This window comes from Numida meleagris, chromosome 6, assembly GCF_002078875.1.
Source record: "Numida meleagris isolate 19003 breed g44 Domestic line chromosome 6, NumMel1.0, whole genome shotgun sequence".
Lineage (NCBI taxonomy): Eukaryota > Metazoa > Chordata > Aves > Galliformes > Numididae > Numida > Numida meleagris.
The window spans coordinates 13,124,740-13,151,404 of NC_034414.1; the positions used below are offsets into that span (position 1 = coordinate 13,124,740).

Consider the following 26,665-nt stretch of genomic DNA (forward strand, 5'->3'; position numbering starts at 1 on the left):
AACAAACAGGAGCCACAGGACAAAATCTCTTTAAGTGTGACTGTGATGTTGGTATTTTTTACATGTCCTCTTTTGCATGTGAATATGTATATATATCTTCATATGAGAAAAGCAGAGAGATGAAAGATATTTCAGTTAGCTGATTTGCAAGTCTCTATCCACCAGAGCTGTGCGTTGGGGTGGGCAGGAGGAAAGGTTAGAGTTGCGAGCATTATTTTTCTCCAAAGGGAGCAATATCAAGTTGGTTGTTAGACGCAAACAATTTCAGAGTGGTGAAAATTGTCGAGCAACAATTTAATATATCTGGAAAGACTGCTAGTTTGTCTTCTCATTATGTGCACTGGGAACAGTATCAGTGAGATTGCTGATGTTTTCTTATTAGTTCACCTTTCCACTGCAGCAAAGCTGATGGGCTGACAACACTGGGGTTCTGCAGAAGATGATGAATGAACACATAGAAAGCATCGATCCCAGAATAATGCCAGTTCATTGCTGCTAGCGAGTGGAGAGTTGGTCCTGATGCAGAGGACCAAAACCAAGTTGTTCTGAGTTCAGCATGAGTCATGCAAAAGAAATATTCTGCTATTCTCTGTGAATGACTCCTTACTTTTGCACTTTATCCAAACCAAATCAAGAAGCCACATCAACTGGAAAGAAAATGTTTATAGCCATGAAGCAAGCTGGGCACCAAAAGGTATCTGTTTAATCACTTTCATGTGTTGCCCATGAGAAAATACAGAAAGCAAGTTGTTTGCAGTAGCAGGTCTCTTTAAGACTTAGGTCATGTTTTTTCCTAAATGGTTACGTATGACTGCAGAGTAATTGGTCTCATAACTTTACTATTGTCTGTTCTGCAAAGAAAGTGAAGTCTGTGCCTGTGAGACACGATCAGATCTCTTGCCACGGGGAGTTCATGTCATAGCGCAGAGCTGATATAACACAGGCAGCAGCAGAACATTAACAGCACAGAAAACAGAAAATACAACCAGGAGGCTTGGAGGGCTGTCCTGGAGGGTGGGGGGAACGAGTCGTATCTTGCATCCAGAAGCACCTAGCAGTCATGTCAGACTGCTGAAGGTAACTGGGTCATAAAATCCATTAGTCACCTGGGGAGCTACAGCCAAAGGCTAGCCTTGTAATGGTGGCTTTGTGATGGAAAGTGTATAAGTTTCAGCCCAGAATTTCTAAAGTGTATTAGGAGTCTGAAGGAGTGGCATGTGCTCGTATGAGCGGCCTGCTTTGAACAAACTACAACTATTTTAGGACGTAATTTATACTGCCTACCTCTGCTCCTGGCTTTGCTGCTTTCCCTATTATTTCTGTCAATTCAGACGTCTTCCCAGCTCTGCAGCAGCAAAACCGTTCCTAGTCACTGGGTCAATTGGGACTGTTAATATATTAGTGTTGTTTTAGCAAATAAAGTTGTTTGTACTGGTCCTAGGAGAGGCTCTCTTGAAGATTTGAAACACAAGGCCATCTAATGTTTTCCTTTGACGTGTCTTCTTCAGGCCTGTCTCCAAAAGGGATCTCATTTACCTGGGATCTCATTTATCTCACAGACTGCCTATGTGGTGCCTGCTGAAGAATTAGGCTTACGCAGTCAGGCAAGTTGTATTCTGGGCTGAGCTTCTTGGTTAGGTTTCCCAACATGCTGCTACTCCAGAAAACTGCATTCAAAGACAGAGAAGTCCAAAGAGAATTTCCTTGGCTGGTCCTGCCCAAGCTGGCATTGGTGGGTGTTATTTGGATGTATATATCACCAGTATCCTGGCCCAATTCTCATCTCTGCTTGCTTTCATTTGAGGTTGTAGAGTTGCTCTTGAGAAGATTAGGTTCACTACATGTAGAACTGTTCTCTTTTCATTTTATGGATTCTTTCTGCTTTGAAGCAATCATAACTGCTTGCAGGGAGAAAAAGATCACAAAGGAATGGATTAACATTCTTTTAGCTGCAGTTTCCTCCCAATACCTTTCACTGGTGCCAGGCACCTTTTTGTTTTCAAGGTACAGCCTGAGATAGGATTCTGGACAACTTCTTGTTACTGCTATGGGAGAACCATCGTGTATTAAACAGTAGCACCTCTTGAGGTGATTTTTTACGTCTGACAGCACACAGATACTGTTTGTTTAGGTTAGTCATTGTATGTGAGGCAAGGCTATGAGAATGTCAGCTTATTTTCTGAAATGCCAGCCTTCCCTTTGAGAGCTCTCACTTTGCAGTGTATTCAGGTCCGTTGATCCATTTGGGGAGTTGTTGGTTTGGGTTATTTTCTGAATAAATAATCCATTATTTATTGAAAATGGCTGCTTCACATAATTTCTGCCTTTTTTTTGTCTCATTCCATTTAAAAACAGCTTACATTATCTGTGTAAAACGTAGGCTGTTAAAACCACAGAACAGCCCTGTGCTTCAGTAGTCATTTATGGTGTCTTCTGCAACAAGAGAAGATCTCTTCATGAAGAAGTGGTGGGTTCTGATTTGCTTGTCTTAAAAATAGTGTAGCTAGCATAGTGTGGTTTTGCTTTTACAGCTTCCTGTATGTGTCTTCAAGCTGACAAGATACTTGTTTATGCAATTGAGAGCTTGAATATCTGGCTGTTATCAAAATGCCAGTGCTATAATTGGGAGCATATGCTGAAAGAGTTGAAAATGTAAGAAGACCTCTTACATGATTAAGTCCATTTCCTTACAAAGGTGAGACACACTCCAATATAAAAATGTTCCCTGTATTAAAAGCTACCTTCAGCTTCTCACATGCTTACTCACATGGTTTTTTCTTGAACAGGGGAAAAAAAAAACATTATAATGTTTGATAGTTTTTGAGATTCTAGAGTGACAAAATGATTTTTTTCCCCATTTCTGTGTTTATCAATTTGAGTAACGTGGAAAACTTGTCTGCAAAAGTTTACATGGCCCTCAGCAAGAACTGATGCCTGGAACAAGTTTTTCTGGAGAAGGGAGTTTTAAATTAGAGCTATATATTCAGCCTGTAGTGCAGCTACATTCCTGCTCTCTGCCCACTGGTAAAGGTGTTCCAGGTGGCAGAGGGTCGAATCCTGCTTGATTGGAAGAGGAACAAGCAAGTGGCTGAGTCCAAACGTAGTTGTGCTTATTTCAGCCCTGGCGCATTCGGATGCCCCAGGATATGCTGCCCTGTAAGTGAGAACAGGCAAATAGATGCCCTCATTGGCTTGTGGTTTGTAATCAGATGTGTGGGGGAAGCTTAGTGACAGGCCTCATTCAAATGTGCAAATGTAGTGCAAAAGAAACTTCACTGGTGTAAATAGGTCTGCTAGGCAGGAAAGCGCTGGAGCTTTTTGTTTTGTAACTTGAGAGAGATTTGGTTTGAAAGACTATTTCGGAGGGGGCTCTCCTTCATCTTGGGCGTGGCCTGAATAGGATTTTCTGTCACTCAGTGTCATTCCTGCAGGAGCTAAGTGAGAAAAGAAAATAATACATGCAGAGACCTACATACATAAATAATGTGTTGGATTCACATATAGGTATACACATGAATGGAACTCAGAGGGATGATCACAGAAATGATGTTATTCATCAGCGAAAAACTAGGAATTAAGAAAAGATTGGGAGGTTAGTCCCAATTTAATGAAATTGCCTTTCTTGGAATGGCGTGTCTTTGCAAGAAACCCCCTGAGGTGCAAACTGTCATGCAGCATTTTATACAGGCAGGCAGGATGGCTGATGGTATAGCCAGGTACTGGCTTTCTATAATGGTCCTGTCCTTGCTTATCTTCTTCTGCTTACTTGCTGGAGTTTATATTGCTGTTCATTGCACCATAAGAAGATCCATGTGTTTTTATTTTTCAAATCTTCTTATCTATCCCCAAAGTTGCTGCTAGTCCATTTAAGGCTTTATTTGTTTCCCTTCCACTGAGTGACCGCAAATTGAGAACTTCCTCCTCAGTGGTCCCTTTGAAAAATGCTGACGTGATTCATGCCCGTTCCCCTGCTCCAGCTGTGCAAAGCTGCATGATTGTGCTGAATGAACCTCCGGGCAGTGTGCCTATGAGAGCCCATTCTGTATGCTGTGATGGAAACCAATGGGAAGAGTAATTAGAGTGGGATTTAATGCGGTATATCAGACATCTCTGAGGCTGAGTTTACAGCTGCAGATTGGAGTGTATTATGCCTTCAGCTTGACTGATCTATTAATTTTGCAAACTTTGTACCCATGAAGAGACACATGGCAGTGCTCAGGACTGCAGTACTCAATTTATTTGCAGACAGATTACAGTGTTCAAAGCAGTGGCAAATGCTTTTCTGTTGCCCTGCCTTTCCAGTGTACCCCATCTTTGAACCGGAGGGATTATAGGAGCGGTGGAAAGGCTGATTCGAGTACTAGGAGCTGGGTTGTGCTCCACTGCGATCATCGGGGGATTTGCCATTCAGCTCAGAGTGAATAGCATCAGGTCCTAGACCGTGGTGTTGGAGACTTGATTCCAGAAGCATCTTCTCAGTATCTTACTCCATCTGATCTCAGTAAGTCTTCAGGGCCTCACCTTGGCATGCTGAGTTAGCAGTGAGAGATATCTGTTTTCCAACCTGCAAGTGTTTTCGAGCTATTTGTGGTTTGTTTTGGATCTGCTGCCATGAGAGCTAGATTTATCTGCCATCATTTTTCACTCCCTTCACTCCATGCCTTGTGAAACGGCTGCTAGCACTGGACTCCTGAGCCTCTTCAGTAGTGGGATGGAAAGCTGGAATGTAAACTTGTGGCTTGGCCAAATTTCACTACTCTTTCATAGGAGCAGTGGTTGGCTGTACTTCAAGTCCTCACTCCCAACCAAGTGGTCAGTAAAGGGTTTTGGTCCTACAGTTTTCAAAGGGAAGGTCTCTTGCTAGCATGCAAAAAATACCATCTCTCTATTCATTTGTAGAAATCACTGATAATCTCTGGTTGAAATATCCTTTAAACAATCCCTACAGTGACTGGGATGGTGGATTTGGGCACAGATAGTTGAAATTCAGCTGAGTAGTTGTCCTTTCCAGGAAAGTCTTAGGTAAGCCTAATTATAAGTTGTGATGTTGGTGTGTTCGTCTCTGCTGCCCGTGGCACTCTTGTTCTCAGTGCAAATAAATAAGTCAGATTAAGCATTAGAAAAAAACAAGTAACAGTAGAGATGGATCACTGGAAGAGGCTGTGGAGGAAAATTTGAGCAGTTTTCCTCACTGGAGATCTTTAAGAACGAGCTGGAGAAATATCTGCCAGGCGTGACCTGGGAATATTCAGAGTTGCTTCAGACAGAAACAAGAGGTTTTTCTCCCACTTCTGCCTAATGAATGTTGCCTTAATTTGCTTTCTCTTACAACCCTGTCTTAAAAACACACCGTAACTATGCTTAATTGGCTCTCCGTCCCAGGTGCAGTAAATGAGTGTTGAAATTTCAGAAAATCCAACAAATGGGCTGCACTCCTCTGAATGTTCTTGAAGCTTTGTGCAGGTATTGGCAGTTGTTGTGGAACAGAGCAGAGATTGCCCTATTTGAAGGAAGCGTTTGAGTGGAACAGACATCAGCTGCTGTTTGTTGCCATGTGCCAACCAAATAGAACCCTTCCTTATTTGGGAGATATAACTGGTTACCAGAAGTTTGGTAATGTAAATAAACAGCAAAAAGTATCCTCCTGGAAGAGAAGAAAAGCACTTCCAGAATACTTACTGGACACAGAGCGTTTCAGGTTTTGTTACAGGTGGAGGAAAACTTATAGCAACCATAGAGCAGCCATAAGGCTGCTTTTAACTACTCAGGTTGAATTTGCCATTAGCCATTGCACTGGCTTGCTGCCAAGGGGTAGGATGAGTGTAAATAGAGGGCCTTTGGGGCAATGCCTTCTGTCGTCGTACACCACACAGTTTCAGGTAGGAGGAAGGAAGCTGGGAAACTGGGAGCTGAGCTGCTGGCACACCATATCTTGCCACCACAACTGGAAAAAGTATTGCAAGGAACAGCTACTGCTCGAGTGGTGAGCGATCTTGGAATAGAAGACATTCTTCCAATCTAAAAGCATCTGCTCAGGGCTGTCAAACTTGGAATAACTCCCCTGCTAAGCAAGCCTGGCAATACATCAAGACTTCTAATGAGATCAGAAACTGTGTGTTTCTGCCTACACTGCTCAAAAAGAAGAGTGGAAGTCCCCACCCTATAAGTTTGTACAGTTAAGCGTGGACTAGAAAACAAAAATGCAGAAGAGGAGGGTTTATTTTTAACATCCACTCTACTGTGTTATCCACAAGACCATGAGATGTGTGACTGAATGTTAAGGTGTTGCATCTGTGATCACTTGGGCGTTCAGGATCAATGCGAGTAAGCTGGCTGAACCCTTCTTAGTTGTGGTTGCATTTAGGGTGCAAACAAAGCCAACATGCCCAGAATGAAGCAGAAGTGGGAGATATTTCTTTCCTTATATATAACAAAGTTAAAGCAAAGTGTTTGGTTTCATTTTTGTGTTCACGTTACTGGAAATATCAGTAATACCACTCTGATCAGAAATTTGGGGAGCACTGCAGGATTTCACTTTGTTTGTATCCTTACTTTTCTGCTGCATAGTGCTAGTCTAACAATAGACACATCTAGAATAATGTATGCAAAAAACATTACTTACCTGCAAAATGATTCTGCTAATCAGCCCAGTGCTATGCAAAAGCTGTTGTGAGCATTTACATAGAAAGCTCGTGCTGATCTCTGACCACGCCAGAGCATTGCACAGGGCAGAGGGAAAGTGGGCTCCTTAGGGCAGGAACTGGTCTGATAGGTGTGAAGGCAGCAGGAAGCATCAGTTCTAACACGGGTTATTGATGTGGCAAATGCCCACCTAAATATTTGAAACTTACCAGTTCAACGTCTTCATAGGCAAACACTTGTGGTAGGCTGTCGTGTGTTTAACCTGTGTGTATGTCATTTATATCATGTGAAGCACAGGGCACAAGAACTGCATTCCCTCCTTACTTAAAGACACAGAATCTGCACTGTATACAAGATAAAAATACACTTTTTCCATTTTCAGTATAACAGCCTTTCTAAAGATAAGACAAACCTAAAGCATGAGTCAGTTCCCTACATGCTGCTAATCTAATCTCTTCAATTATAGAAGGCCATTTCTTTGTGACAACCACAAAGAAAAGAATTTATTTTTTTTCACCTTTTCTCACTGTGAGTAGTACCTTACTCATCATGACCACCCATTCAGATCAGTTGGGCTAATTGTGGAGCGTGGCGTTCACTGAGTGGGAGAGAGGGTCAGAGATCAGTCTATAATAAACAAGACTGCTGCTGCACCAGAATGTTTCCAGCAGGATCACCTTACTTATTAGGGACGTACTTGTAAAAGAGATTCCTTGCTGTAAATGAATCATGATTTCAGCAGAGCAGGGCCCAGTTGTGGTGCCTTCAGGGCAACCTCTCTGCTGTCAGCTCAGTTACTTGTGCTCATGCTCTCCTGGAGAAGAACCCTGGGGGGGATTCTTCAGATTGCTGTAGGTCCAGCTTTCAGCAGGGTAGGATCCTGGGACCTGACACTTTGTAAAAGTATTGGGCTGTTCATCCTGACATGTTTTTCTACTTTTGCTGAAATGCTGTACCTGCCTTGGGTCTGATGAAGGATTAAATAAATGGCAGAGTGCCAGTTTTGCTCTCTGATACCTGATGTGCTGTTCTCTTTGGAAGAAGTTCCATGTATAATTTTGTCTTTATTTGCTTTGATAAGAATGCCTGGTTTTATTAGCTGAGGTGTCTGATCAAGGAAAGTTGCTATGAAATTTTATTCTGCTTTGGGCACAGACTTGGTGTGATGCCAAGGCAACAGGTTTTTTTGAAGCTGGAGTTGTGTTTTGTGGGGATGTCGAGTAAGGATTGTAAGGTGAGTTGAGGGAAGAGCAGGGAGGCCTTTTTCTCATCATGAAAATCCTACTGGTGATTTCATACAAGATTGGTGGTCTTAAATGTATCTGTAGCTCACTGGTGACTGAGGATCAAAGAGGATCCTTGCCCATAGAGCGATAGCAGGTCACTGTGCTGTGCTCCCATACAGAGACCAGGGTATTACCAGCTTGCCTGCAGGCTGAGCTAGCAGGAGCTTGGCTACACTTCTCCTTAGGGAGAATGAGTGCATAGTATTTCATAGTTTTGATAGGTTTAACTTTTGTAACGTAGGAACTATGAAATGAATGCAAACATGTCTCATTTATATCCTCTGCAGTGCAACAGAGAGCAGTCAAACAGCAGTCGAATCCTCAGTCATGCTTAATAGCTTCAGTGAAGGGCTCTTCTCAAAAGGCGCAGGAAACTGTGTTTGCTTCTGTTTCACTTCCTTTGCACGTTCCATGTTGGGGTTCCCTGTCCCTGCAGGACTGCCAGTGGCTGCCTGCAGTTCCTTTGTGTCTCGGGGCTGCTTGCCCACCTAGAGAAGATCTTGAGAGGAAAATTTCCTATTTTAGATTCGTGGATTACAAGTTGACATTAAAATATTGTGAAGGATAATATTTTACAGTCAAGATTGATTTTTCAACTTTGATTCTACCACTTTAAAGTTTCTTTTTACATTTGTTCATAAGCTAAATTTTACTATTACCTTACTGATTAAACAGCAGTGATCTTGTCTTGTTTATAAGCAGAAACATTTGATAAGGAAGAATCCAGAAGCATTAATTTGAATGTTCTGGTTCTTTTCCTATATAGGACTGAACTTTGTCAGTCTTGACCTTTTGCTTTTGTTAATAGGTAATGCATCAATCTTGCTGCCTCTCTGCAAGAATGAGAACTTTGTTGAATCTGTATGTGTTTGTATATATAAGTATGTACTAGGGTACATATATACGTGGGTTGCATGTGCAGTTGTGGAGAGCTTGTGTTTACTTATATTGGACCCCTCTGTCACTGAGCCATTGAAGTATGGTAAATGTTATTGTGTAGTCACAGGTAAAAGCAAAATATGGTTTCTGCTTCCTTTTACTCCATATTCATTTACGTTGTGACACCTCTGTGTTGTGAGCATTGGCTGTAGGCCAGAGCTCCTGGGAGGGAGACGAAAGGCCTCAACCCTGAGGGATGTGATGGTGTGAGCCTGGCTGGTGCTGCCCATGGATCTGTGTGGAGTGGTGCAGGCAGTGCTGAGTGCTCACTAGTTGGTAAGTTCGGCTTTTCCCAGGCGTTGCCTTGATCTGCGTTCCTGCATCTCTAGTCCTTTTGTGCTCTCACCCTTTCACTCACTGTGTGCATGTGGCCCTCCTGGATCACCCTTAGCTATCCCAGGCCTGTGATTAAACTCATACTTGTCTTGATTTATTTCTTGATTGCCTGCCCTGGATAAGTACTTTTCTTCCATTCTCTCCTATTGCCAGATCCTAAACCAAATAATGGTAGTCCATAAAGCCAGTCAGCTCCTAAAAACAGTAAAATGCCTGGTCAGGACCATGTACAAGAGCCGTAGAGGTCTTGTCTTCTGCTTGTTGCAGTCACCTGCTGAGTGACGCAGGGAGCTGCAGAGAAAGGGCACTTGTTTTGTCTTTCCTTCATAGCTGTGCTCCAGCTATAGGATTATAGCACACGCTCTGTTCTTTTCCATCCACTGATATATTCACTCCGCTTTATACAAGAGGAAATATTCCAGAAGCCAGCCTGGCTCAGACTGAACAGTTGGTCCTGGTTCCCTGCCCTCTCCAGCCCACCTGCCTTTCTTGTCTGTGCTGTCACTGGGCCTCTGATGGGACAAGTCTGGGGACTCAGCTTTGGGGAATCTCTGAGTCACCAATTGCACAGCTGTCAAAATGGGTTTTCTTGGCAGAGGAGTCTACAACAGGCGTGGTTTCAGAGAAAAATCCTTTGACAAATATGATACTGTGCCATTTTTAAAACGGCATGTTCTATTAGAAATACTTATTCCCAACACTCTTGACTGCTTTAGATTTAGAAGCAAACCCTTTGATGTGGATAGTGGACTTGAGGCCTGAGGTCCTTCCTTTGGGAGTCCACTGTTTCAAGGCAAAGTGAAAAATAAAGGCTATTTTCATCATATAATAGAATCATGGAATGGCTTGGATTGGAAGGGGCCTTAAAGACCACCTAATTCCAACCCCTGGGGAGGTTTGACGCCCACTAGATTTTCTAAATTTTCTGTTTTCTAAATTGAAGTGATTGAGCCCTACTTGCCTTCACTCTTAGCTGCTACACTCCCTACTCCTAGAGCCTCTGGCTGGGGTGCAGGCGCCGGCATTTCCCTTCAGTTGCCAGCCACTGTTCCCATGCTGTGCAGCCGCTCTGGTGGAGGGGGGAGCACTGTTTAAAAACCAGAAGCCAATGAAACACACGATATCTGGCAATCTGTAGCATCAAACAGTGTGTAGTGCTCTTCAAAGGCAGCCTGGAGCCTCACTGTTATCCTATAGAACAGATCCTTCTCTCTACTAAACACGAAAAGACATGGTGTAAATGGCCTCATTTGTATCAAAGTTGTTTCACCAGCCGTGGATCTGGCTCCAGATGTCTGGTGTGTTCTTTACTAGCATAGATTATGGTATTTAAAGAGACCTTACTAAGATTTTGACTCCCTCTGTGTTTCTCGCTGCATCTGGTTCCATTACAATAATATCTCTTTCTTTCGGGGAGCTGTTTTTCTAAATCTGAAAACATTAAAGCAAAAGAGTCCATGAAACAGGAACTCAACAGGCTCCTTCCAACTCATGTTTCTTACAGCTGGATTCAGAAGCAGCTTACATATCCATTGCCTTGTGTGCAGCCTCGTGCTTCTGGCTTTGTTTTAAGCTACAGTGCGCAATGTTTGTCTGCACAAGGCCATAATGAAAACAAGAGTGTTGGAAGAAATAAGGCTGTTTGCTTTGTGTGGGAGTTCCTTCCCTTCCTTTCTTTTTGAATGGAAAGATTGTATCTGCATGTAGCTCCAGTCAATAAAGTCATCTTTAAGCAATTATGGTTAATGCAAATCGTAATAGGCAGCTTAAAGTAGGTGCCCACTATGTTCATCTAGCTGGCACTGACTGTGCTGGAAAAACTGACCCTAGAACAAGTTACTGGTGGAGGCCGAAGTATGTAAACAAGTATCAGGATCATGCAATGGGGCATCACATTAACTCCAGTCTACCATGTTCTCTCACACAGCAACACAAGTTTTTGAGTATTGGAAGCTGAGTTTGTGAAGAGAAGAACAACTTTGCCTTTTTCTGGAAGTTGCAACGTCTGAATAAATCTCACTATGAAAAGCTTCTTTGTGCCATTTTATCCTCACTGATCCTGTCTCTTACTAGAAGTCATCTGGTGTCTGTGACTATGAAGAAGCACATGGAGAAAAGTGTGTTGGCACTGAGCACTAGGTGTGGGGCTGGGAACGGACCAAAGCTGTGAATGGAGTTGCAACTTTGGCAGAGGAGAGAATTTAGAACATAACCCTTCTAACGGTGGGGAAATACGGTGCTTCGTGGAAGCACAGCGACAAAGATGAGAAGGCCACGTCATGATTTAGTAAGCACCACCTTACTGTTCTCTCTTGATAGAAGAAATCAGCTGGAGTTCAGGTCTTGCAGGGAGAAAATAAGAACAGTTTCTTCTTCATCCTTTTTGCTGGCTTTTTTCTCACATTATGCATGAAACTTAGGGGTGAATATTTTCCTTCCTGTTTTAGTAACTAAAGCTACAACAAACAGTTCAAAACTGCAAATAGCAATGATATCTGTGTTTTTGGAAATTGCATCTTGGTTCACAGAGCTGTGGTGGCTTTCACTTTGCAAAGGTAAGCTCACTCCTATTCTCTGCAGATTAGCACTCTGCCTTCAAGAAAAGACATCTTGTAGGTTTTATGTATTGAAACAAATCAAGGGAAAAGAACAAATTCTCCCAAACAAAACTCTGCCATTGATTGGCAGCGTGGCAGTAATTCAGGCTAATGGGGCAGCGAGCACAAATCCTGTCTGGGTGGCACTGTGTCAGTTGGGAATACCATTACGATAGTTCGCCTTTCAACAGCAGTATTTTCTCAGTGTCCTAGCCCTGGAAAACATCCTCTTCCTGGACGCTCACCAGGTTGTTAATGGAGAGTCTGGAAACAACAATCAGATGTAGCAAGATTTATAAATGCACATTAGCAATCTCCTTGCTTCTTCCTGGATCACGGGACCTAATCAGATATTTGGAGAAAGGTTTACATTTTCTCCTATGCTAGTGTCCGAAAGTCCAGACTTATCCGTGCTTCCTAGCTGGCCTGTTTGTCACAGTTATGTCCCCAGAAACAGACATGTATGTAAAAGAAGCTGTTTCCAAGATTAGCGTTAGCTAGAAACATCCTCAGAAGAGTTATTTGCCTGGAGGGATGGATGGTGAATATATTCTCGCTGCTCTCATTTCTGGCTGATAGCTGCCATTTGAAGCTTCTCTATTATTTCCTGATGGCTCATATTTTCAGGTGTTTTCTGGCTAACTGTCCTCGCATGTCTCTGTGACTCCTGGGATCCAGGAATCTTTGAATTGCAAGAAATACTGGCTGTAATTCTTCTTTTTTTTTGTAAGGGTATTTTCAAGTACATATGTGAATCTGTAAAATTATACCACTCTCATCTTTTCCTTTTGTAGCTATTTGTGCATAACACCTTTCATTATGTCTCTTTCAGCCCTGTTACTCAATACTTCCCCACTTAAGTACAGTGGAGTTACCAGGGAAGATAGGAAGACTGGGCTATTAATTTGTGAACCAAAAAGGGGCATATTTTTGGTGTGGGACTGCAGCCCCCTCCTGGGAGGGAACTTCTTCTCCAGCTCCAGGTGCTACCTCTGCATATTGATTTCCTCGTCGCTGGTGTAAACCAGGAGTGACTTTGACACCAACAGAGTGTGCTGTTATTGCACACAGCTGAGAGAAGTAGGAACGCATCAGAGTTGTGCTGCTCGTGTGAAATGCCATTACCACTGAAGGTGTTGGCAGAACTTCATTTGGTTTCTGTGGCCTCTCTTTCATGCCTGTAGTTGTCTTCATACGTCTGAATGTCAAATGAAAACTGTGGCAGCCACTTAATACACGGGAGAGGCTCGAGATGAATGTGAGGAATTAATTAGGGAAATACTAAGGTTGGTTTGGGAGCCGCCTTGGCAAAGCCACTGGCAGTCCCTGCAGAATTGTCTTAAACCATGGCAGTAATAGCAAGTATTTTCTGGAAAACTGAAATCTTCCTTTCCACAGATTTTTGGTATGGAATGATAGGGAGTTGGCTAAGACTTGGCCCTGTTCACAGAGCATCTTGGAAGCAATTTCAGAGCACAGATGAATGAAGCGTATTTGTTTAAAAACTAGCTTCAGTTTGAAAATAGCATGAGAAGGTAAGACACAAAGGAAGTCATAAGAACATTTAGAACATTGATTTAAAATCAGAAGTGTTTTCCTGCACAAAATTCTGGATATGAAATAGTTTAATTTGCTGCTTACTACAAACTGAGAGCTTGCCTTCATCCTTCTGAAATGTGCAGTTGTGGAAACGTGTGCATCACGGTGAGTCTGGAAGTAGGGAGAAAGCGTGGCTGAGCACACAACAGAAAGCGATTCTTCCTCCAGTTCCTCTGCTTCTTGTTTACTGGAAAAGCATTGCTGTAGAGCCAGTTACATTTCTCTTGTGTCAATACATGTGTGTTTGCACTCTGCGACCCCTGAAAAATGCACAGCTCAGATCCTTTTTTCCTCAATGATATTTCAAGTGGGTTCCAGGTCTAAAAAAAAAAAAAAAGAAAGAAAAAATGAGTTATTTCTGGATTATTTGTTTGGTTTTTAGAGCCAGGAATACACCATGGAGACTGTATGGCCAGGGGAGGGCCTGGTAGCAGACCAGCACTGCACTGGCCTTGCCACAGCCACCTGAGGAAGCACTGTGTCCCCGCACTGTGCTGCCCATAGGGCGACTGAAACTGGTAGCTGGTAGGGACTTGGGCAGTGTGACCAGCAATGCCACATCCTACTATTTGGCCAGAGAGGGGTTAAAGGCTGCCTGCCCTCTCCGTGATTCAGAGGGATTTGAAGGAAAAAGGTGTGCCTTTTTTTTTCCAGGAAATCAGAAGTCACAAAGGGAGATGCTTTGGGCTTTAGCTGCTTGGGCGATAGGAAGAAGCTGGGTTTTGTGTTTCTTGGGCATTGTCCTTGGCTGAATAAATCACTCTCAGGGGAAAAGCACCAGTGTTGACTTTGAGGCGGGAGCCTACCGAGATTTCCATGACATGTTAATGAGCTCTTCTTGTAATGTCTTTGATAGCAGCATTGCTATCGGAGCACGAGCTGCTGCAGGGAACCGGGCCTACTGACATAATCAGGCTCCAGATCAGTTGTTTTCTGGATGTACACAGATTAGGTCATTGATTTGCTGCAAGCATTGGAAGTTGGAGGGGTTTTAAGCATGGGAGTGCACTCTTAAAATTGGTGTTGACATTGTTAATTTACTAGCACACCGCTGCGTGTGTTACTTGGCCTTTTTCTAACAGTATTTCATAGTGACCATTGTGACTTTTGTCTTGTATTTTGAAGATCACCATGCTTCTTATGCTTTTATGGAAGGGTGAGCAGTTCAGCCAAAATAATGAAGAAAATCACTTGACATAAGTCTTGGGACCCAGGCATGTTTTTCCGAGCACAGGAAGGAAGCTGTTGCTCAGCAGAAATGGGGCATAAACAAAGAAAGAAACGGCAGGAATGTGATTACCGGGCGTGTGGAAAAAGGCCTTCAGGCAAGGCTTTTTAGGATCAGGAAGTGTGAAGTCCAACTGCAGTGACCCCAGGCTGTCCCCCCCAACCCAAGTCCTGCTGCCTGGTACAAGCTAGCAAGAGTTCGGCCACTTGCCAGTTCAGCAGAAACAAGTTTTGTTACTGGGTTACTCCTGCACGGGGCTGTGTAGGGAAGAGGCAGGACATCCCAGAAGGAAGGTAGAAGTGCCCTCTGCTGAGGGCAGAGCACATTCCAAAGCTGTCTGTGGGGACCCTTTTGGCTACTGTGGCATTCAGCAGCCTGATGCAGAGCAGGGGTGGCTTAGAACATTCCCCACGCTCTCTGAGGCGACTGGCCACAGGGCGGTTGGGTTTGCTAGCATTGCCACAAGTGCCAAACAACCTGAGGGGTTGCTGAAGGAAACTGACTTACCTCAGTAGTGCTGGCTGGTGAGAATGGGGGAATTGCGAACCAAAGGCAACATAGGGCTGGAAGGGACCTGGAGAGGACATGGCATCTTTTTCCTGGACAAAACTCTGCCTGGCAGCTCCTTGTCTGTGCTCTCAGAAATCTCCTTGAGGCTTTGTCTATCCTCAGGGTATCCTCCACAGCCAGGAGCCGTCCTGCATCCCCCAGGACACCTCAAACCCCTCACAGTACCAGGTGCTTGCAAGCCACCAAATTCATCTCAATTTTTTCTTTGGGCCCATAATGCCCACCCACACAAGGTTTCTTTTGAAACCATGTGAAATAGAGGAAAACCCAAACTTACTGTAGCCCCCTGGTCTCAGCGTCACTGCGTCTGGGGCCTGTGGGCACGCTGCTGCCTCCTGAGGCGGCAGTAGCAGAATGCAGGCAGTGTTCGTGCCATGACAGCTGCCTCCCACAAGGATTGCAACCACCTCCCACAGCGATGGCGTCTCTGATAGCTGAAGTTTCTGATCTATTAAAAGATCTTCATGGCTCTGCAGATGCTGGGGCTTCATCAGACTATGGACAGTCAAGTGCAGGGTGGTATTGATCCATACATCTTAATCCTTGTTTGCACAGTGCTCTGAAAGTGTGCAACGCCTCAGAAACCTTCTTATTGTTGCTATTATCACAGTCATCTTAATTTTCCAATGTTTTAGGTATCGGTTATTCACAAGAAATCAGTGCAACAAAGTGGGAGTTCTTCCGAAGCCTTTCACTGCATATTGTTTTCAGTCACATAGTGCCAGATGTCTCTGAGGAATTTGCTCTGATGCAAAACCAGGTGAAGACCAATAGAAGACTGCATACAAACAGACACCAGTGGATACAGTACAGCTGGTGACACCAGTGGATAGACGAGTTATTCTCAAAACTCTCCCTCACTGCAGGGTAGAGGGAGTGAGGGCCAGGGCAGAGCGCAGGCAGTGGGGAACCACCACAAAGCAAACAGCGCTGGCTGAGCTGCACAGGTTCTGCTTCTTGTTCAGTTTAGCAACATTGGGAAAACCCAAGAAGAGAAAACAGTTGGATATTTTCCAGGGTCTGAATGATAGGTGAAGAAGCAAGGCTGTAATTAAGCAAGCTTGCCTACTGAAATATGTGTACAATCGCTATGGGATACTGTAACTATCAACATCTCCCTGACTATTTTTAAAGCCTGCTGGCTGTGCCTGCTTGGCAAAGCTGCCTCTGCACGGCTGCAGGCACGCCACTGGATCAGCTGGGAAACTGTTGTCAGACTTGGGTGTATCTGAGCCCTGTGCACTGAGTGATTTCCTCTGCCTCACCCGCACACTGTTGCAGGGTTTACTTCTTTCCTAACAGATTAACTGCAGAAAAGAGGGAACTGTGTTTTTCTTCTTATTGCACAGTGATTCCGTACGCCGAGAAACCACTAAAAAGAAACAGAAGGGGGTGGGACAAGTGACATATGACAGGAATAGAGAGCTGCAGATTATTTTTGCTGGCTCGCTTTGGTGAGCGACTGCAGCCTGCTCCAATTCCCTGTGTGCTGCCCTGCTGCTTGGAGCAGCAGTGAATGTGTTAATTCCCCTGACGAAGAGCGGCTGATCACACCCATCAAGGCTATTGCTTCAGGTTCTCTTCAGTCATATCTCTGGGCTGAACCATGCCGCACTTATTGGGAGGATTTTCTTCCCCAGTCACCACGGTTAGGGAGTCGTTCCGTTTTTCCAAGCAATCTGCATGGACTGCTGATTTGATTCAGATAAAATGTTTGAGAATTTTTCAGCCCGATTCTGCTCTGTGTCAACATCATGTGTAGAATTAGGTATTTTACTAATGGGTTCAAATCAGAAGAGCAAATCCTCTCTCAGACTGGGTCTCACCCGCATAAACAAGTTGCACTTTTTACCTATAGTTTTGTAACTTTAGGTAACTTTTACCTATAGTTCTGTAACACTGTTGTGACCCTCCCCATGTGTGAATGCAGGTATGCCAGTACAAACACGCTTCTACCAGCACAGATTTTTCCCCTGTGGGAAAGGAGAACAAGCTGTTCCTGTATGGAGCACTTCTGTTCGGCTGTGACTCCATCCACGCTTCTTGTTGTATTGGCAGAAGTGTATCCGCAAATAATGTTTCTAAATTAGTACTGGTGAACTGGCACAAAGTCATGCATAGGGCAAGTCTTGGTCTGCAAACTGCCTCAATAACGCTTTGACAAGCAAGCACTGAGAAAGCCGTGTGCTTATCATCTTGTTTTGCAACTGGAGGTACAGTGAAAAGACTACGTGCAACTTTGATTCTATGCGTTCACAGGTAAGCAGCTAGGAACTGGTCAGTGTGTTGGCTGTAAAGTCATGGCTTGTGAGCCATGGCTGTAGGTTATTTTTAAATGAAGAACCTTAAACTGGTAGCTGGCCTGTGTTTTTATTTGCAGTGTATTCAGTATATAGGAGGGCCGCACGGCAGACGTGCGAATCACAGTACTGCTTGCTAGAAAGTATCTATGAGCTGGCAGGGAAATACAAAGGATTCTTAGCAGTGGTGAAAATGCGCATCCTGAAAAGCCACTTGCAACAGTGAAAAGCTGGGCCTGTCAGCAATGAAATACTTGGTGCTTGGATCTGCAGTCCTCTCCCTCAGTCCCCTGCAAGGCAGGGTAGTTCTGAGATCAACATGTACAGAGAAACACCCAAAAATTCCCGTCAGATTGTATGATCCTAAATATCATGATTTATGGATTGTTCTTACTTTCCAAGTAACTGGGGAAGGCAGTGTCATCAATAGACCATGGTCTCCTGCGGAGGAATTGTCTTAATTTCACATGACTGACAGGTTTCTGGGAACGTGGACCTAACTGAACCTAACAGACTTTCTTCTGGCACAAAGTAAATACACAACCCTTTGTGCATGAGAAGAGGTTACTTTAAGGCAGATGATGGAGTTTGGAGGACAACAAGCTGGTGCTGTCAGGAGTCCTCAGAGCCTTGCTAAGAGGAGTGTGCTTTATTTGTGCTACTTGCAGTTGTTAGCCTGTCTGTTGGCACAGTTACCTTGCTGGTCTGCTGAAGGAAATAAATGTTAGCAGCACGTAATGGTTTCCTCCTGTGAGTTAGCGTCACCTCCATCTCATTTAATTCCCACCTTTGCTTATTGTGAGTGCCATTTCTGTGCTGCATTCCTTGACTTCATTACCTCCATGCTGAGCATTGCTTTGGAGACAGCTTTCCAGACAGCGGCAGAGCAGGGAGGAAAGCTTTTTCCATTGCTTCCTGAGCTCATAGACTCCTGTCACTTGGGCAGCGGCATCAGAGGAGGTTCAGTGAGCAGCTGAGGCTGCAGCTGGGTCACACAGCGCTGACCGGGGCTGGTGAGGTGGCACAGATGGGCAGCAGTCAGAAAAACTGGCGTGTGGTCGTCAAGAGCAAGCAGCTGAACTTGGGTAAATCCCCAGCTGGGATGTAACCCAACCTAGCATCCAGCTCACCCTGGTCTGTGCTGCTTCCTTCTAGGAGGAAAGTGATCTGTGACAGTCCTTTTGCTGGTTTCAATTACTTCTCTCCCTGGGCAGGCTCATAGTTTTTGCATGCTCTGTTTGCATTGGGTAGAAGCCACACGCTGTCAACAGCCAATCTTTCTCCTCAAAGGGACCGGCAACAGAGGCAGCCATCAGCTTCAGACAGCCCCTTGCCGGCCGTTCTTGGCAGTGAGGCTCATAGTCAGGACAGTTTATGTGAGGTCTACAGACAGACGCAATATCAGCTCAGCCCCACTCCCACAGGAGGCTGTGAAATCTATTGGGGAGCAGTTTTGGAAATCACTTTTTAATTGTTTCATCACCTCCACTTTTAGCCAGATGTAAAACTATTCATTTTAAAAGCTCAGTTGTTCTTACTGCAATCACACCACCAGTGTCTTCAGTTATGCACTGTGAGCTGCACGGGAGAGAAGTCATTAATAGCAGCATTTATACATCCTCTTAAAGATGAAGGGTTGACTGCAGTGGAAGATAAATTTTGCTGGGAAAATCCTGAATGAGCTGTCTTGATCAAGGAGAAGATGTAAAATGTGGCGCTGTTTAGTTTTCTGTGTTTCACTCAGGCATTAGCTGGTGTGATCTGTCGCTCCACAGTAAATGCACTTGGGTCCCAATAGCTGCTTGAGCCAGAATCCAGTTCAGTCTGTGGCAGGGGCAACTATTTATTTCTATGATTGCCAGAAGGCACCATGGGCTCTCATTTTCCCCCACCTCTTCCTTAAAGCACTGTGGGTTGGAGATTATCTTCCTGTCGCTTGCTGGATGCCCAGCCCTGCACTCACACCTGTGTCAGCATCACTCCATGGGAGCTACAGAACTTCCCTGATTTATGCAGCCCAGGGATCTAGTGCAGCACAGTTACTATGAAATATTTTCATTTATCTTGGTTTCTTTCTCTGGAAAAGTCGCAGTGCAGCAGCTCTGCCTCCTGATTTGTAAGACCGTTCAGCTGAAGCTGATTACTTTTTTTTTCGTATGGAAAAGATGAGCTGCTCAGCTCAGAGCATGGCCCATGTCAGGTCTCATAAAATCTGTCTGTCACATTTAGCTGTTCTCCTTGCTGCTTCCTTTCTGTAACAGAGATAATGGGACCATTTCCTGCAACTCCTGTCTCTTTGTGATAAATCGCTGTGGTCTGTATTGGAAAGCATTGTCTGGCTGCTCCTAAGCTGTGATAAAGAAAACGGAGTGAATCGGCTGCATTGTGTTTCGTTTCCTTTTGGCCGGGAGCAATCTGGATGGTGAGGACCCAATCTTCCTTCTGTGCATGTTTGTTTGGGAGTCGCAGAACATTTTTTTGTTGAAAGCGATCTTTACACTTCCAGCACGGAGCTGTGGAAGGTCAGTGCAATCTATAGACGTGGTTCTGCAGGAGCCCCTTGTTCTTCCTCCCCTTGCCCTCTCCTCCCTCCCGTGTATCGGTGCTGGAGCTGGTGTGGATCTTCATGTTGCAGTGTGCTGTGTGCTTAGCTTGTAGCCTCCCCAGATGTGACACCTTCAGCAATCCAGTCAGGGCTGCTTTTCATCCCCCTTGAGTTTCCTGCTTCCATTGCTTGTAGAAAAGAATGCTTGTAGCGGCAGCATTGTTTTGTTTTACTTTGGCTTTTTCTTGCTTGGATCCTTCCCTTCCATGACAAAAAAAAAGCTGGTATTAGTATAGGTTAGTTTTAAAGTGATGGGAATAGTCCTACTTCTGTGTTCCGTGGCTTTCAGATTTGTTGCTTTTTGTCAAGAGCTGTATTGTCAGGTTTTCTGCCCATGAGGAGAGGAGCTGAATCATGCTTGGGCTTACGAGAAGGAATGTCACTGTCACTACTGGTACTATTAGAACAGAAAAGCAATAGGAAAGGAAGGTGTCCCAAATCTTTCCTATTAGATGTTTCCAAATAATTACTGCTGATATGTATTGGATGCTCTTATAAAGCAAGCTTGCAGTCACTACAGAGCATGTGTAAGTTGCTTGGGGACCGTCCTTTTTCACTGAAATGAAGTCTGTGTCAAGATGCACACACTGCTCTGTCATAAGGGCCTGCTTGCTAGAATTCTCCAGGGCTTCAGCTCCTGACTGATAACACACACAAAGAGCTGCTGTCTGACTTCTGCCCAGCACACACACGCAACTGCAATTGGTAGAGGGGCAACAGTATCGGTACTGGAGCAGTCACTGTCAGAGAAACTGTGTCTGGGGCTGCATCAAAAGAAGTGTGGTCAGCAGGGTGAGGGAGGTGATCCTGCCCCTCTACTCTGCGCTGGTGAGACCTCACTCAGAGAGTGTGTCCAGATGTGGAGTCCTCAGTACAGGAGAGATAGATACCTGTTGGAGTGTGTCCAGAAGAGAGCCACAAAAATATTCAAAGGGATGGAAGGTCTCCCCTACAAGTTCAGGTGGGGAGAGCTGGGGCTGTTCAGCAAGGAAAAGAGAAGACTCTCAGGAAACCTGCTAGCAGCCTTTCCGTATCTACAGGGTGTCTATAAGAAAGAAGACAGACTCTTTAGCAGCATCTGTTGTGATGGGACAAGGGAAAATGATTTCAAACTAAAAGAGGGGAGATTTATATTGGATGTAAGAAAAAGTTTGTTATGATGAGAGTAATGAAGCATTGACATAGGTTGCCCAGAGAGATGCCCTGTCCCTGGAAACATTGAAGATCAGGCTCGACAGGGCTCTGAGCACCTGATCTAGTGCAGGTGTCCCTGTTCGTTGCAGAGGAGCCGGACTAGATGACCTTTAAATGTCCCTTCCAACTCCAGTGATTCCATGATTCTATGAAATGCATGGTTAAATTTCCATGTCGTGAGTATGTTGATTCACCTACTTCTTACTCTGGCTGCATCAAGGGAAAGTAACAGTGCAAAGAGTTCATCCCAGCTGCTTGTTTTTACCAGCCAAGTCCCAGCCAAGCTGGTAGAGAAGGAAAGACAGAGGTAGGCATGGAAAGGTTGACATTTGAGTGTGGATTTCATTGTGCTTGCTGCATCGGCCTGTGCACAGTTTGAGTCCTCTGGGCTTGTTTAACACAGCATAAATTCCACCCTAAATGCTCTTTGTCAGTTGTCTAGTTTCCTTCCTCCCACAGAGATTTTTAATTAAAAATCTGGGACCAGAATAACTGCAGTGCTGTATTTTAACTATTGTTGAAGGAAGAGCTTGATGCTCTCATCTCTGAGAAACAGTGAAGTTTATGCAAAAATACACAGTGTATTAATTTCCTTTAGAATTTCAGGGAGAGCGGCTGCATCAGAGGAAGCATAGGTGGCTGCTAAATTTAAAACACTGTACAACAGATCTTGGTATGCCGCAGCGCTCAGAAGCCTGAAAAACTCAACAGGGGGCATGTGAGGATCTTTTCAAAAACAGATGCACTTCCTTAAAATTTCTTCCGTGTTGTTTATTCAGCCCTCCTGGTGAAGGCCCCAGAGGTTTACAGAACCCATTTGGATCTGATGGGGAAATAGCAAAGTAGAGGAGTGCAAAATTCTGCAACTGGAGCACCGTGCCATGGGAAGCAGTCATTTCCCCTTTGCTAAAATGTTTGTTGTTCAGAAGTGCATAAGGCAGATCAACTGAAATTTAGGGGGCTTGCAGTTGGAGTAATTGGGTGGAAATATAGTTGTGCCTTTCTGCCATACTGAAGTTACTTTTTGAGCTTGAGTCTGAAAAATGGCTCAAAAAGACTTGAGGTTAAAGTCTGATTTTGTTTTGCTTTGTTATAAGGGAGAAATCTTTCACAACAAGGGAGTGCTGTCAGGAGGACACTATCAAGCATGAAGGCAGATCTTAAAATTAGCTTGGTATTTCCTAGCAGTTGTGTGGTGGGAGCATAGCCCAAAGGCATGGTCTTTTCCAGATTTAATTATATAAAGGCAAAGGTAGATATCATAGAAAGCCATCAATGAGGCTTGCAGTAGGCCAGGTTTTATTTTAAATGTCATTAAAGCTTGAAGTAGAAACCCCCCATTAAAGGAGAATATTATCTCATTATGTGACTTAGATAGCAATGTAAAGCTGTAATGATGCTTTTTAATATGTTCTTTTAAAAGAAAAATATCAAGACAAGAATTGACCGTGAAGATGGGACCTGCGTGCAAATGATGGAGCTGTACACCTATCCAAGGCCAAGTGTTCTTCTCGTGGCCTTAAACCTCCAAGAGCTGTAGCTAAACAACTAAACTCATTTCTTGTTTGTGTTGCCTTGCACCTGGCACCGTACTTTCCCTCACAGCGCTGGGCCTGTCCCAGCTCCTGATTCCCCTGCTCGGAGGCCAGCCACTGTCACTCTATCAGGGCAACACTCACCACAGTAATTCTTGGTCTGTGTTGCAGGTAAAGGAGTGATTGTCTTGTATCTGCTTATATCAACATTTGGACACTCTTGTTCAGTTATAGACATGAGTACAGTTGTGCTGGTGCAGATTTTGGTACAGTAGTGCCGACTTGATTTCTCAGATAACATCTGTAGCCTACTTCTCATGCCTTACTGCTGTAGTCACATTGCCCTACTCAAGCACAAATACCGTAATTTTGATGACAACGCGCCTATAGTATCTTCTGGAGTTCTTCCTAAATTTCCTGCTAAGAAGTAGCGATGATCTATATGAAACTTTGGTTTGAAGAAGTATAAAAACATTCCTAAATAACACAGAAATTTAGAGGCAGAGATCTGGCTCCTGGACTTGTTTCAAAGTGGATCCTTACTGGAACTTCCTGGCAAGTGCATGTTATGCAAAAAGCACTGATGGATGCATGTGGTTGTACATTTTGTTTTGGTGAGGAACCTTTTCTAATCTGTATTTTGACTTCTTTTTTCCCTACTTAAAAGAATGACACATAATGGTAAACTTAAGTAAAAATTCAGTAAGATGGATAAGTATTCAGATCCATGATGGATGCTTAACGGCTGCAGTTTACCTTTTGCACATCTTCAGCAGAATATATTAAAACATGGAATTAAAGGACTGAAGAAGATTCAGAGGAAACATCTTACCTTCCTGCATAGATTGGTGAAAATACCTTTGCGTGAGCTTTATTCAGTAGTGGTGCCTTCAGAAATCAGAGCCTAAAGGAAATTAGGCAAAGTGTGATTTACTGGAAGTAAGGTGACAGGCAAAGACCAAGGTCTGCAGGAAAGCATTCGCTGCTGTCTTTCTCTGAATGCTGGGGACTTTCTCACCCTCATGGTGGTGTGGGTAAAACCTGGAACTGTGTGTCTGTCTGCTGTTACTGGGGAAGTAATTGATGCTGATAGTCTAGATGTAGGTACAGCAAGTGAGGCAGGATCTCTGCAGTTAGCGAGGGGAAAGACCAGTGGAATTGCTAAGTCAGGAGAGGCCCGTGAGTGCTAGTAGGAAATTTAATATGCTCCATTAAATTAATAGCCTTCTGCCTAACAATCAATTTACGGTTCAGCGTCAGAGGAGGTAGACTGTTATGCATCCATTTCAAAGATACACTTCACGATCTTCTTACTCTGAAGTATACTCTAGCATAATGTTTACAGAGTAAGCTGTGAGTATTTGAAGACAAAACACACTGAGACTGTATGTAGTTCTTATTGTAAGACACAGACCCCATTTCTAAGCAGTAAGGTTGCAGTCTTCCTCTCCCAAACACAACATGGCTGTAGCGATGGGCCAGTGTTTACATGGAGGAGGTATTTATCCAAACAGAAGTGATTCTGAAGATGAGGTTTTCCTACATGTCCAAAATGTTTTCTACTTTTTGACTCTGCCTTCCACTGTCTTTGTCCTGAATTTGAGATCACCCAGATGAATGGTCTGCAATAGCATTGTCCCCTATGTGGGCATACTGTTCCCAGTTTCACCTGTAGTTGTGCTGCTGCAGCCTTTGTTCATAATACATGCCACAGCAGGAGATCAGCTGTGGGACAGCTAAGTCTGTGTGCCCCTGTGTCTGAAACCGCAGATGTTTTGACTAGCGTATACAAAAGAAACATTAATCAAGACGTTTTACAAAGAATTAAGGGAATAAATTGTTTTTGTCTCCTGTTTACTACGTTATTTTCACTGCCCAGTGCAGGAAAAGGTGGGCAGAGAAGCAGAACGCATTTGGGAAGAGATCGTTCCTCTGTCCCAGGAGAGAGCAAGAGCAGATTGTTGAGGGGACTCTGATAGGCATCTTCCATAAAAACAGCACGAGAGGCAGCTTTAAGGGCTGTTCAAACCTGTGAATACACTTAGTTTGTAGGGATGAACTAGGCATACTCCTGAACCAAGGCAGCTGAGAAAAATCCTTAGTGTTGCATGTAATCTTAATAAAACAGTCTCTGGATCTAGCTTCCCATACCTCAGTCCCATTGTTTGCAGATGTGTGTTTTCAGCAACCTGCATGATTTTATTTTCCAGCCTGGTCCTATCATCCAGCTGAGCAGTGTGGCATGCAGCAAAGGGTTTAGTGATCCTTCAAGCTGGGCTGTTGGAACACGCCTGCAGAGCAGCATTGCACTGCATCCGAAGCATGGGAAGGGTTAAAAGGGTGAGACTTGCCTGAGACTTGGTAGAGCTGGCTGTGGTCTGGGAGGAACATACTAAAGCCTACCACAGTTTAGCGGGAGTCCCCTTGGAACATAGCATCAAAATAGCTGGCCTCAATAGCTCTGGGGAGTAGCTGGCACCCAAGGTGAAACTTCACATGTTCAGGTTCCAGCTGACATCAAGACAGCCCGAAACATTCCACATCAGCCCTAACGTCTATGTTTGCCCTAACTAGCATAGCTTTCTTAAAGAAAAGATTGCTTGCACAAGAAGTTTTCAGCCAGGTTTTATTTAACTCTAAGCAGGGGGCTGGTTTTCCAATTACCTAACTTATAAATAGATATTTTAGGAATAGTTTCCCAAAAGACTTCACAGACTTTCTAAACTGCCTGGGAGTTCCTTAGCTGTTTTGAAAAGCTAGTGTACCGCTGAACGAATAATTAATCCTAACTGAAAAAGCTATGCTGCTATTTTTTCTCCTGAATAGTGGGGACTATAATAGCCTGAAATGTATCTGCCAACAATTTTCCTTCTGTTTTCATTCATGAAGTTTTACCTCCTCAGGGTTAATTGAATCAGGAAATGTCCATATCTTTAGATTTAATTTTCCTTATTGATGCAGATTTTGGAGTGAACGGCTGCTGTGAATACAAAATGTGATTTAATTTGATTTCTGGGAAATATTTAGTGACCAGAAAAAGGGAAGGTTGTTTGAAGCACGTCTTGAATAAATTAAGAATCCCCCTAACTAGCACAGCATTCTTGAGTGTACCAAACCCCTAATTAACTATTTATAGAGCATATTTCCAATCTATTTTAAGATGCTGAAAATGAGAGTAAGCAAACCAACCTACCCACCAGTTTGCAGAGTATAGGGGCAGGATCATATCTGCACAGTGTTTAGCTGTGTAGTAATTATATATCAGCAACTTAGGACATTTAAAGATGGATCCAGGAAAATTCCATCCCTGAAGCCTTGCGCTCATTCCTAAAAGCTGACACTGTCTTCCCAGCTCGCACGAAGGGCTCAAAATGCAGTGCAGCCACACACAAGGCATCTCTGCTCCAGCGCATCTGTAGCTCTGGTATTCACAGCCTTTGCCCAAAACAGGTTTAGTGCTGGAAGCAGGAGCCACTGGCAGTTCCCGTTCACTTCAATTGCAGCTGTGTGGTTTTCTGGGAAAATAACTCTTGCCGTGTTGCTCTTGCCTGGGCTGTACTGAAGCTACCTCTGAACAAAAGTCCTATTAGGCCGTATCACCCACCCTCTCAAGTTCACCTCTTTCATTGTCCTTTGTTTCATAGTAGCAGGCTTTTCATCTTTTGTAGTTCTTGGTTTAAAAGATCATAGAATCATTAAGGTTGGAAAAGACCTCTAAAATCGTCCAGTCCAACTGTCTGTCTGCCACCAAGACTGCCCACTAAACCATGTCGCTAAGTACTACATCTACCGTTTCCTTAAACACTTCTAGGGACTGTCTCCCCCACCTCCCTG

At 44.0% G+C, this 26,665-nt stretch overlaps 1 protein-coding gene and 1 long non-coding RNA gene across 8 annotated transcripts in view; one reads left to right on the forward strand and one right to left on the reverse strand.

The window, feature by feature from the left end:
* OSBPL5 (oxysterol binding protein like 5) overlaps positions 1-26,665 on the forward strand; it is a 175,904-nt gene that overhangs the window by 87,158 nt on the left and 62,081 nt on the right. The window lies entirely within an intron of this gene.
* On the reverse strand, positions 13,408-16,827 carry LOC110401806. Its single transcript, XR_002440622.1, has 2 exons — positions 15,475-16,827; positions 13,408-13,719 (listed from the first exon to the last, which is right to left on the reverse strand). It is a non-coding gene; the product is annotated as an uncharacterized LOC110401806 (long non-coding RNA).